Source organism: Thermobia domestica, chromosome 11, assembly GCF_964235325.1.
Source record: "Thermobia domestica chromosome 11, izTheDome1.hap1.1, whole genome shotgun sequence".
NCBI classification, from domain to species: Eukaryota; Metazoa; Arthropoda; class Insecta; order Zygentoma; family Lepismatidae; genus Thermobia; species Thermobia domestica.
Window position 1 is genome coordinate 100,193,512 of NC_137464.1, and position 12,881 is coordinate 100,206,392.

General features: G+C 36.3%; 1 protein-coding gene across 2 annotated transcripts in view; it reads left to right on the forward strand.

Moving 5' to 3' along the window:
- Positions 1-11,326: 11,326 nt before the first annotated feature.
- The window catches only part of pug (pug C-1-tetrahydrofolate synthase, cytoplasmic), a 71,032-nt gene continuing 69,477 nt past the window's right edge, over positions 11,327-12,881 (forward strand). Inside the window, exon 1 of one of the 2 annotated variants that reach the window (XM_081730889.1) lies at positions 11,327-11,764. The gene's annotated coding sequence lies outside the window, so the exon portion shown is untranslated. The remainder of the gene's footprint in view (positions 11,765-12,881) is intronic. The other variant, XM_081730888.1, reaches the window with a different exon arrangement.

Genomic DNA, 12,881 nt, shown 5'->3' on the forward strand with positions numbered 1-12,881 from the left:
AGAAAACACCATCGATGAGTTGATGATTTAAATCCTCTAGTCGATACACTGGTGGGTTTCTTGGTACAATAGCCTTTACTCTAAATATTTCCCAAGTCCAGTTCTCGAGGTAACCCTTGTCAAAGATACGTTTTGTTTTACTTATACGAACAGTATCACCAACGGATAAATCCGTATCTTGTTTTGAACGTTGTAGCTTTTTGTCGTATAAGTTATGCCACACCTCCAGTAAATTGTCCTGAGAAACGTTTGCAGGTGCCATTTTAATACTGGAATGCCGACTTTCATTGTACGCTTTTACAAGTAAAGGCAATACTCTGATGTAATTGTATGTTTGATATTTGGTAAAGTATTTCCACATACGATGTTTCAATGTCTGATTAAATCTTTCTGCGATGCTGGCTTTAATATCTGGATCCTTTGTTGTAACATGTTGCACGTTGTGGTTCCTGAGAAACTTTTGTACTGTCTTGTTGGTAAATTCAGTTCCTTGATCACTACGTAGCACAATTGGTTTTTTGTCCTGGAAAATCATTTCAAATGCATTCACTATATCCTCGGCACTTTTTGATTTTAGTGGTACAGCCCTCCCGTACCGACTAAATACATCAATTACTGTAAGAATATAGCGGTAATTGTCATTATAGTTTTGAAGTGATTGTAAATCATTTAAATCACATTCCCATTGATCATCAATATTGTTGACAAGATAAAAATCTTTACGGAAACGACGACGTACAGGACGATGTAACGTGTAGGTAGGTTGTTTGTTTAACCAAAGTTTTATTTTGGCTAGAGGTATAGATTTTCCTGTGACTTGCCATAATTTCTTTGCAGTAGAAAACGATGCAGGATGTGCTGGATTGTAGTAAATGGATTTCAACTTTTTGTTCATGGTTTGTACGTTGACCATTGTGGAATGATACGTTTTCTTTTTGGTCGGACTTCTAAAACATCATCATCATCTTCTTCTTCTTCTTCTTCTTCTCCGGAAGAAAATAATTCAGGTGCCGGTTTTGGTGGTGCAGATCCTTCAGATGTTGTTGTACTATTATGCTTGACAATATAGTTTAATCTTCGTGGATTACCAATCAATTCTTGAGGTGTGTTTGACGATACAAGGTAGTTGCAAAACAATTCCAAGCCTTGAGGATTAGAATGTTTCCTCGGTCGAGTCTCGTCGCACATTAAATCTACAATATTGGATCCATGTAGTTTATTATCGTTGATGTACACTGTTCCTTTATGATCCCACGTAATTGCGTCATCTTGTTTTAAACGGCGCAATAGTAGTTCGGCTTTCTTACGATACATTTGTGGTATTGCGGCTAAAATTTCTTGTTTCGTGCTATCGTCAACATTCGGGACGTCACCATCAGTTTTCATTGATGTGATTGTAAGTGGTATTGGTTCTTCTTGTTTACGTATCACATAAAGATATTTCTGTAATATTCTATTGTACTGATTCCATTTTTCTTCACTTGGATACGATGTATTCAATATAGATTGCATTTCACGATCGAGATTAGATTCTCGATTTTCACTCACACGGGATGATGATGCATGCATTCGTTGAAGCATTTCTGGTGGCACTAAAACCATCTTCTTGCTATGTTCCATGATGTTTATTGTTTAAACAAAATACTGGATAACACACTTCCTACAATAGGTGAAAGTAATGCAGGTAAGAACCCTCCTTGTTGTACGGCTAAATGTTTTTTCTTTTTATCCAATGATTTTGTATTGTCTACGAGATAGCGAAGCGTGTTCTTGTAACGCTTTAATCTTGACTTCTGCGCACTTGTCAGTGGAACATTGCCTTTTAAGACATTATAACAACATTCACAAATACTATGAATTAATGAAGCGTCTGCATTGGCAATAATAGCTTTACGCAATCTTGGTTTAGCTTTGTGCAGAGCACGTAGCAGATCAGCGTGTTTCACTGTAGGAGACATCGTGACAGACTAAGTCATTCTTTTCACAAGCACAATAATTTAAACATGTTTTGTTGGTAGTAAACATAATGATGCAAATCGTCGGGAAAAATATTTGTACGAAATCGCATTTCATCGGGTGTATCTTGTTTAAGATCCATCAGTAAATAACCATGTGGATTTCTTGTTGCGTCTGCATAACTTTCTTGTAGAAACAGTGGATGCTCAGGCATGATTTAATAACTCATATGCTTGATTTGTGATTTGTCACGTAGATTTTTAAACAACACCAAATACGAACAATTTAAACTCATATTTCTATTTGCTTTACTTTGATGAAATACATTTTGTGTTATAAAAATCACACTAATATTTCGATGAAGCGATCCTTTTGTGAACATATCAACAATATCACTATTCACTTCTCGCATATGGTCATCAATAATAATCAAATGTGGTCCATCTTGAGGTTGAAAATCTTTCATTCGTGGAAGTCCTTCGTGAAATTCTACTGGAATCGGCATTGTTGCATACACGTCTTGCCATTCTGCATAATACCAGTATATCTTACGAAATTTCGCATTGATCATAGTTGGGAGATGTGACAGTAATCGCTTTACATAATACGTTTTTCCACACCCACTAGGCCCTGCGAGAATACAGGTAAATGGATGTTTCCACTGTATATCCATGATGAACACTAACACCTTGTTTCAAAATGATGCGTATTTAAAGCGAGTACAAAAATTTTTTGTTTTAGTTTGTAAATTCTTGCACTCACTGATGTGAAAAGGAAAAAACCGTTCATCTGTTTATTGAATAGTTGAAAACAGTTTATTTGATAATCGAATAGTTGAAAACCGTTTATTTGTTAATCGAATAGTTAAAAACCGGATAAACTTTAACGGTTAACCGTGAAAGCTGATCACTGTTTGATTTAAATTCTATTTGAAAAATTTTTCGTTTCAAATTTGTTTTGAAATTTTTGTTTCAAAAATTTTGTTTGAAAATTTTTTGTTTGAAATTTTTGTTTGTAAATTTATTGTTTCAAAATTTTTTGTTTGAAAATTTTTCGTTTCAATTTCTTTGTTGAAAATTTTTCGTTTCAAAACTTTTGTTTGAAATTTTTTTGTTTCAAAATTTTTCGTTTCAAATTTTTGTTTTGAAAATTTTTTAGTTTCAAGATTTTTGTTTAAAAGTTTTCGTTTCAATTTTTGTTTTGATTTTTTTTTAGTTTGAAAGGTGAAAAAAAACTTTTAAATGCCATGAATCTTCTTCAAAGTTTCCACCTAATTCCTAGAGAACAGTGACCAGGGGCCTCGTCTTATATCGCCATCAAAACCAAATCATTGATCACGTGACCGTACTACACCCGAAGGGTCCTACCAAATTGAAAGGGGGATACCCGTCCATACCTTATAACCTTATCAAATAGGATAAATTGAGTCAATAACCGAACACGTGGTTGTACTAAAAAATTGGCAATAGGACTACCGAAACATATTGAGGTCCTGTACTATGTTTAAATTGAACAATTTCAGTGGACCCCCTTGTCAAATTTTAAGAAGGGTGCATCAATATGATAGGAAATGGGCCCCTGTAATCATATAAGGTAATAGGATCTCATCCAAGGGGATAACTTAGGTCAAAAACCAAACACGTGGTACAACGTATTGCTTACGTTTATATTTTGGCAATTTTGTACCCCTAAAAGGGAACGAGGTGGACCATTCAAATTTATCATGATACATATTGAGATCCTATACTATAATACCAAATGTTTAAATTGGGCAATTTCCAAAATTTAAGGGGTGGGCCAAGGTACCCCTTTCGTTGTGCACCAATGTACCTATGTCTTATTAAAGATAATGGACCCCTATACATGACCATATAACTATATAAGATAATAGGACCTCATCAAAGGGGGATAAATTGGACCAAGAAACGGGCAATTTCCAAAATGAAAGGGGTGGGCCAATTTACCGCTCCCAAAAATTTAAAGGGGTGCACCAATATATCCATATCTTATGAAAGGGAGTGGACCCCTATACATGACCATATAACCATATAAGGTAATAGGACCTCATCCAAGGGAATAACTGAGGTCAAAAACGAAACACGTGGTTGTACTAAAACTTGGCAATTTCGTACCCATAAAAGGAAACGAGGTGGACCACCCCAATTTATAGTAATATATATTAGGGTCGTACACTATTATACCAAATGTGTAAAATGGGCAATTTCTAAAATTTAAGGGGTGGGCCAAAGTACCCCTCCCAAAAATTTAAAGGGGTGCGCAAATGTACCTATGTCTTATGATAGGTAATGGACCCCCTATACATGACCATATAACCATATAAGGTAATAGGACCTCATCCAAGGAGATAAATTAGGTCGAAAACCAAACACGTGGTACAACGTATTGCTTACGTTTATATTTTGGCAATTTTGCACCCTAAAAGGGAATGAGGTGGACCACCCAAATTTATCATAATACATATTAGGGTCCTGTACTATAATACCCAATGTTTAAATTGGTCAATTTCCAAAATTTAAGGGGTAGGCCAAGGTACCCCTCCCAAATTTTTCAAGGGGTGCATTGATATACCCATGCCTTATGAAAGGTAATGGACCCCTGTATACGTCCATATAACCATATAAGGTAATAACACCTCATCAAAGGGGATAAATTAGGTCAAAAACCCCCGAAATTTGAATTTTTGGCAATTTTTTACTCATAAAAGGGAACGACATAGACACTCAATACTGATAGAGGTACATACTGTGGTCCTAGGCTACCATACCAAATTTTTAGATTTGGCAATTTCCAAAATTTAAGGGGGGTGGTCCTATGTACCCCTGCCAAAATTTAGGGGATGGGCCAAGGCACCCCTGCCAAAATTTAGAGGGGTGGTCCTAAGTACCCCTAGGTCATTGACCCCGGGCCAAGGTCATTGACCTTTGACCATGACGTCACAAAGGTCGGGGTTAAAGTCCAAAGTTAGGCAGGGTGTCGCAAGTACTACTACTGGTACTAACACAAAATGAGTTATTAAGCCCGTTATAGACGAACAAATATTATATCATATATTGTATCAAATATTTCATCAAAGTGGAATTTGAACATATATGATACCAAGTTGTATGCAACTTTTGGGTTGGTTACAACATTTGATACAACTATTCTAAATTAGAACTTGTTCTATTTCCATTCAACATTATATGAAAGAAAACAAACGAAAATCGCTATGGGTGGCACTAAGATCGAGTATAATGTGGACACGGAAAGTTGATATTCTTTTTATGCAGACTAGCAGTAATTTGTGTTATATAACTAGAAAATTAAAGAAGATTAGAGCTAAGTACCGCAGGTGACTTCCCAAAATTGGCGTAGATTGAGAATATTCCGTGAAATAAAAAAATATTCTTTTACTTATCTTGATTTAAATGATTTCTTAAGACGTTCTGGCATGTTATTACTTTCGCGCACGCTCAGATTATTGCGTACAGAGTGACAATATGCCTGCATACGATGTGTCTGGAATGATATTGTGCTATCTTATTATATGTAGTTATTTCTTCGTGAAACTCATTCGTAATGTCTTAAAAATTGTTTCTCAGGGTAGGAGTTGAATTCATGAGTGGAGATTCACTTTATGAGGACTTTCTTTAAGGCATAAATACGCATAGGACGAATACCATTTAAAAAGAGACTGCAGAAAAAAGCAACTTAACGATAGGTGGTCATTAAAAGCAAGAATGATATTTAACCGATTCAGAGCAGGAGCACAGCATGGGACCCACGAGTTAGCACAGGGTTGGGTTCGCTAGAGAGAGCGGCATCAATGACTCAAGGCGAGAGCGAAAATAAGGATAGTGTGAAAAACACTTGATGTTGTATAAAATCACATATGTTAGAGTGTGTAATATTTTTGCATTTCTAAATATAAGTTAGTAGTTTCTTACACTGAAAAATTCCTCCAGAATTTAATATCCTACAGAACCCTCTTTAATATGTACTCTCTCATTTTAACTGTAAAACCTAACATTTGGTAATTGTTTAGTTATGGGGGCCATCACTAACCAAGACAGAAAACGTGCTCTGCGGGACTCTAACCCGCCTCCACTCGCTAACGCTGGCTAGGCAATACTGTCTGAATTAAATGTAATTAACCTAACCTAACCGAATTGAATATAATATCGCAAAAAAGTCGGTTAAAAACCTAGCCCCCCAAAGATAAGCAATAGCCAAACATTTTTATGACGGACTATTTATTCTTAATCAGTGTCCCAAAGTTACAAAAGTTTTCGAAAATTTACTTAATTAGACAAAAGTTAAGCATCGGACCAATAAATAGAATATACATTCATAAGAAAGGAAGCATGAAAATAAGATTTATTTGGGATAGCAATAAAGGAGGGAAATGGGACAGAAGTAACTGTGAATAGTCATTCCATTCATTTCTACAACCTTATTCATTATGGTTACACCAGCAGGTACTACCATAAAACTACATAGATACGTTTAAGTAACCTAACAATTGAGTCAAGAAATATAAACAAATGAGTAAGTATATTCATCTATATATTTGATCGTTTATAATGGGTACGAAAGTTTTAGCCAATTTATTTGACCAAATTACCATCAAAGAAAAGTTTGATACAATATTTGATGAAAAAGTATGACGATGTATAATACGCTTTAGCTCTATAGGAGATGCTGGAAGTGCCCTCTGTTTTGATTCAAACCCTGGTTTACATATTTTACCATGTTGGCATTAACTTTACGAAGAGTAGAAGTGTTAATGTTCTCAATAGCACTCTGAATGTTCGTTTCTAGGTCTTGTATAGTTCGAGAATTGTTTTTGTATACCTCTAGCTTTAAATAACCCATAGAAATGAATAGCAGTGTTGCCGGGTGTATACAACTAAAAGTTTAATCATGATAATTTCAAAGTTTATTTTTCGTTGTTTTCATGAATTGCATAATGTAAACAGATCCTTAACACACCTTTTAATGCACTGAAACATCAGCAGAGTTGCTAATTCAGTGTGTTAATATATGAAAAGTACGATTTTCCTACTTGCCCCTTACAGATGTCCCATCCGATTAGTTATCCGTGGAAATGAAAAATTCTTTTTTCTGCTCCATGCTTTCCAAGCTACTCCAACTAAACAAACTGAAAATTAACGCCAGGAAATCCATACGTATGTCATGAGTCAATTTACGTGCTTTGTAAAAAAAAAAAAAGAAAAAAAAAAGAAAAAGAAAAAAAAGATTTACACCTTCGATTGCATCTGGCAACACTGTGTGGTTCCTAGTGTACTTCACTCTTATTTTAAAAATATATTGATGAACAAGGCGTCATTTTGGTATAACCATTATTTGTGTATCGCTTCAGGTTCAAGTGTTCTACTATCCCAAAGTCCGGGTTGCATTGTATATTGGACACCCTGTACATTATTATTCTTCTTTAACATATCACGATTATGTACCGTGGTATGGTTGTAATGAATGAAATGGTGGAATGAAAGAACTCGGAGGAAACGGGGGAACATCGAGAAAATCCACACACAGATGTTTGGCCACCACAAAACCTACTTGGTGGGAGTTGGGAAAAAATATTGAGAATAAATTGTATTCTGAAGGTCTTGGTTAGAACAGGCACGTAGCCAAGTGGGGTCCGGGCTCCCCCCCCCCTTCGAGACCAGAAATGAAAAATAAGGAAGGATGAAAAATGAAATGAGAAAAAGAAGGATCGCGTTACAAGTTTTAAAAAATAAGGAAGCTTTTGGTTACTCTTTCTTATGAGGAGATTTGTGTTACTTGAAATACATGGTGGCGAGGTGAGAGAGATATACTGGAAAAGTCAGGGAATTTAAAATTTCTAGAAAAGTTACGGAATTCTCAGAATTTCGAGAAGAGTTACGGAAGTCGCAGAATTTCTGCTACTAGTCAGGGGGATTTCAAGGGAGATTTCAAGCTTCCGAAAATATAGTACCGTTGTGTAACAACGTGGACATTTTTTTACCATAAATTTTCGTCATCGCATTCTTGCAGTATCAAACATATTATTTCGAAAACAATTTTCTACTGCTCCTTTAACCTATCATTGGAACAGACAGTAGTTGACGGAATGATAAAAACAATATATATATATATATATATATATATATATATATATATATATATATATATATATATATATATATATATATATATATATATATATATATATATATATATATATATATATATATATAGAAAAGGAGTTCTATTAGCAATTGATTCAACAGAAAAAGGAGCGCAGATATTGTAAAATATTTTACAAGACATTATTGAGTGTGTACAGCTCCCAGATGACAAGAACCCTAAAACAGGGTTAGCAGGGAAAGGTCAACGACACGGTCAAGTCTATTTTCGGTTTTTGAGGTGTGGTCTATAGTCAGGGGTGTAGCCAGCAGGTTTGTGTAGGGGGGGGCCCGTCGTTTTTGAGGGCGGGCCAGCTACAATGTACAAAGCCAAAAAAATGTGTTGCTGCTAGTCTGCAAAACTAAAAACACTATTTTAGCTTATTATTATTATTATTATTATTATTATTATTATTATTATTATTATTATTATTATTATTATTATTATTATTATTATTATTACTATTATGCATAAATTATATTCAATATATAGTTTTTATTATGCTTAATCAAGAACTACTGCCCGCAAACGTTATACTTTTTATGCATAACTATAAAGGTAACCAAGAAAGTTCTGTCCCTTTTTGTGGAAGTCTGTGTTCAATTGGATCTCACATCGTGAGTTGAATGCAAGTGGAGATAAGACGAACGTCAGTTGTTGTTGTGGGTATATCCAACATACTACCTGGTTGTGGCAATTCAGACACACCGTGAACTTGCGTAAAGACAGAGGGAACATGGGACTTCCACAGAGCGTCATAGGAGCATGTATGCTGAACGAGTTCAAGTGGAGGTCAAACGCCGCTGTAGAGGGACAGAAGATATGCCAGGCCTTTGGTCAGGGTGTCGTGATGACGCGGACATTGCAGCGATGGTTTAACAAGTTTAAGGACGATGACGAAACACCCGAAAACACCACGTGCCAGAAGACCAACACATGTACAAAGAGGAACTGGGACTACAATTCAGTGTGTGGAGAAACCATTCGGCCGCACATCCATCAACTTGTGAAGCACTACAAGTTGGGTCGATGGGTCTCTCATAATTTGACTCCGGGCCAGAAGGCAACGCGGCAGTCGCCTGTGTTTATTTACTGTTTCGGAGCCATTTCTGGACAGGGTGTTGACATGTGATAAAAAGTGGGTTCTATACGAAGCTCCACGGCGTCGTCATCATTGGTTAGTATCCCATGAACCGATTTCAAAACAGCCGAAACCAGCACTGTACCAGAAGAAGGTCCTTCTGTGTGTTTGGTGCATCGTGCATCGGGAACTGCTACCAGCTGGTCAGAGTATCAATGCAACTGTGTAATGTCAGCAGTTGAGCTGTGCTCAAGAAAAACTCAAAACTCTGGAGCCATTACTTCTGAATTGCAAATGGGTCCTCGTTTACGGGACAACGCTAAGTCCGACGTGGCTAGAATGACTCAGGACACCATTTTTCGCCTTGGATGGGAAACAATATTGCAACCACTATATTCCCCGGGTATTGCACCGTCCGATTATCATCTGTTCCATTCTTTGGACAGTCACATTAGAGGACGTCAGTTCAAACCCCTAGTAAAAGTCCAAAATGCACCTGATAGTTTCTTCGTTTCACGGCCCACCACGTTCTACCGCGATTGATTCCATGGCCTTCCAGATCGTTTTCAGAAGGTCGTCGATGCTGATGGGGACTATTTTTCATCTTCCAGGTTAGGTGGCATATCGATGTTCGAAGGTGGTGGGTGAAAAAGCAACAAAACTTTTCTTGGTTACCTTCATATTTAAATTTAAGACCTTGTATACAGAACCTATTTACACAAGATTGATTTTCTTTGAAATTTCACTTAATTTCTTTACGGTTTCCTGACAAATATATTTATTTATTATTCGTGACTAAAAAAAAAAAAAAAACATAATTACTTTATTACACTGGGTAGAAATAAAAGAGAGAGCGAATGAAATCCAAATTGAATAAAAGCATTGTTTCTCACCAAATTTTCTATCCTCTATGTCTTTTAAAACACTTGTTAAAGCATATAAAATATACTGTACTTACAAATCAGTTTAGTACCTTTGATTTATGGCTGTATTTGTAGTACCTTCTTAAAACGTTTTGTCTTCAAACTATCAAATATAAATTGCAGTAAATTGTGTAATCTGCTGTCACAAAAAGTATCCTATTTTTCGATCAGTATAAGGAAGAGATACTATACTATTTTTCGATCGGTATGGAAAAACAATATTTCTCCATACTATTTTACCATAAATTATTAATTGTCAATAAACTTTGTTACTTTTAAATGAAAGAAGCGAGATAATTTTACTATGATGTTTTAAAAGTTGGTCATTTGGGGGGGCCAGGAAACCATTTGGGGGGGCCCGGCCCCGATGGGCCCCCCCTTGGCTACACCCCTGTCTATAGTTAGATGTCGTCTGCTACTCCGGGTAGTTATATGTGTGTTATTCTGTGGTGTCATTTGAAACCACCGTACGAAAAGTGGGCGAGCCCATACTTACGTCACACTACTTCTGCTAGGGTTCTTCTCGTTTTCTGTGAGCTGTACTTTTTATAATAGTTGGGGCCATAATGAAAGGAAAATTATTATATTTGAATGAACAGAGGAAGGATGTAAATGTTGTAAAATATTTTTCAGCACATTTTTTTTTAATTTTATTACTCGAGATTTCTCATAGTTTGTTATTTAAAAAAAAATACCAACATATCCTCATTTTATTGTCCTAACAAACCAATATATGTTGATAATAAAGTAGTTTAGATTGATCGAGTTGTTGGGCATTCAGAATTTCATGTCACCCCCCCCTCCCGTTACGAAATCCTAGCTGAACGAACCAATATATGTTCCAATAAAATAGTTTAGAATGATCGAGCCCCTGTTGTGATGACCACAGTATTTCATGTCACGGACCCCCCCCCCCTTCACGAAATCCTGGCTACGTGCCTGGGTTAGAAGTAAATGATAAAATATAAAGAGGGAGACGAGAACATTGCAGTGGATGAATATTTCAAAACGGAAAGTTATTACATCGAAAGAACAAGATCCATACCTAATTGGAAGTTTCAAAATGTGCGGAAGCTCAACCTGTAAGTGAAGGAAAATTATTGATGATTAACTGATCCTGGCAACATTGCTTCATTGGCGCGAGAATTTGTCCGACACGCAAATATGCCAAGGAAATCAATTACTCGTAGGTAAATCAAATGTAAGAAACTTGGCAAGCGATACGAACAAAAATCATTGTTAATAATTGCCAAAAGTTTTTCTTGAAATGCGTGCACTAATGAAGATAAAAACCACGCAGGCTCTTCTTTCTAGTAGTCGTGCTTCCTTATAATAAAGATGACCTTGTAACTACTTATCTTGACGGACTGGTGGACTATTATTACTTTTTTTTTTTTTTTTCATGAATTTCTTTGGCGAGCACACGAACACGTGACAAACTGAGAGAAGCAGGCGCATGCCAATAGCTACAGAGAAAAGAACTCAACAAGTTTCTTACACGCGGTGGTTGTCTATTAACAAGAGTGTCTGGAGCCGGTGCGCAGGTGTTCGGAGACAAAGTGTTGAGTTAATTACAGTGAACTATTAAATTCAAAATAAGTGGTCAAACTCTATTTGTTAGATTGTACAGGTACGTAAATCATATAACTTAAATCAATGTAGAAAAATAATTATTCGATGTTAACTGTGGTGAATGAAACAAGTTGTAATTGAATGGCAATATTCGTAGGGGGGACGAATATTGAGGTAATATGTGATCGTACTTGTTAATCTCAGTCATAGCCAAGCCATAGAAAACTGCCGGCATTGCTAGTAGTAAACATAACCTTGAAATGAAGAAAAAGAAAGAAAGCGTGTCGCTAAGTGCAATACACGAGGTTCGATTTAATGATTACAATTCAAATTTATAACCTCTGCTACTTAAATCAGTTATGTCATTAACTTATCTTTTTTTTTAAGGGAAGTAGGTGGAAAAAGTCCTCGGAAATAAGTAGCTTTTAACCTTTTAATTAGTGATTAAACTATTACTCAAATGTAAAGGGGGAAGTACCCTCTTGAAGCCTCATACGACTCCTGTCTTAGGTTCAGATCCTGGTTGCACACAAAACTCCGAGCACAGAAAAGAAATAATTTCTGCACATGACCAGTTTTAATAAACCGTCACATAAAATAAAATTGTCAAATTTACGTCCTACGATTATTGGACGCTCTACCACTGAGCCACCATGCTCCGATCCACTCGCTTCTGTCTGATGTTCCACTTGATTTTTAGTTTTATTTGACATTTATGCCTTTCAAACTACATGGGACTGATAATAATGAGTTATGTTCATGAGGGAATTGGTGGGATGAGAATGTGGGAGGAAAGTAAGAACCTCGAGATAACGCATACACCATGTCCACCAAAAACTTGCGGCTGGGGATCGAACTACTGACCTTACAATAGGTGAGCGCTTTACTACTGAGCCCTGGTGCCTCCCTCATGTTCAGTTATATACAGCCAAATTGATCAGGTGGCTAGCTTACAGGTTTCACTTGAATTTAATTTTCTTCTGGCAAAAATCAAAAAAATTCATAGCGGTTCCTCTCAAATATATGATTGAAAACAAAGTGGCAAAACCCTGTATGGGTTTGTGAACTCCCTCTTAAATTACGTATATAAGTCAGTGGAATACGCAGAATGTCAGTGGCAGATCAAGCATTCTATCTCATTCTTTAAGAACACGCGTGATTTTTGTAATACATAT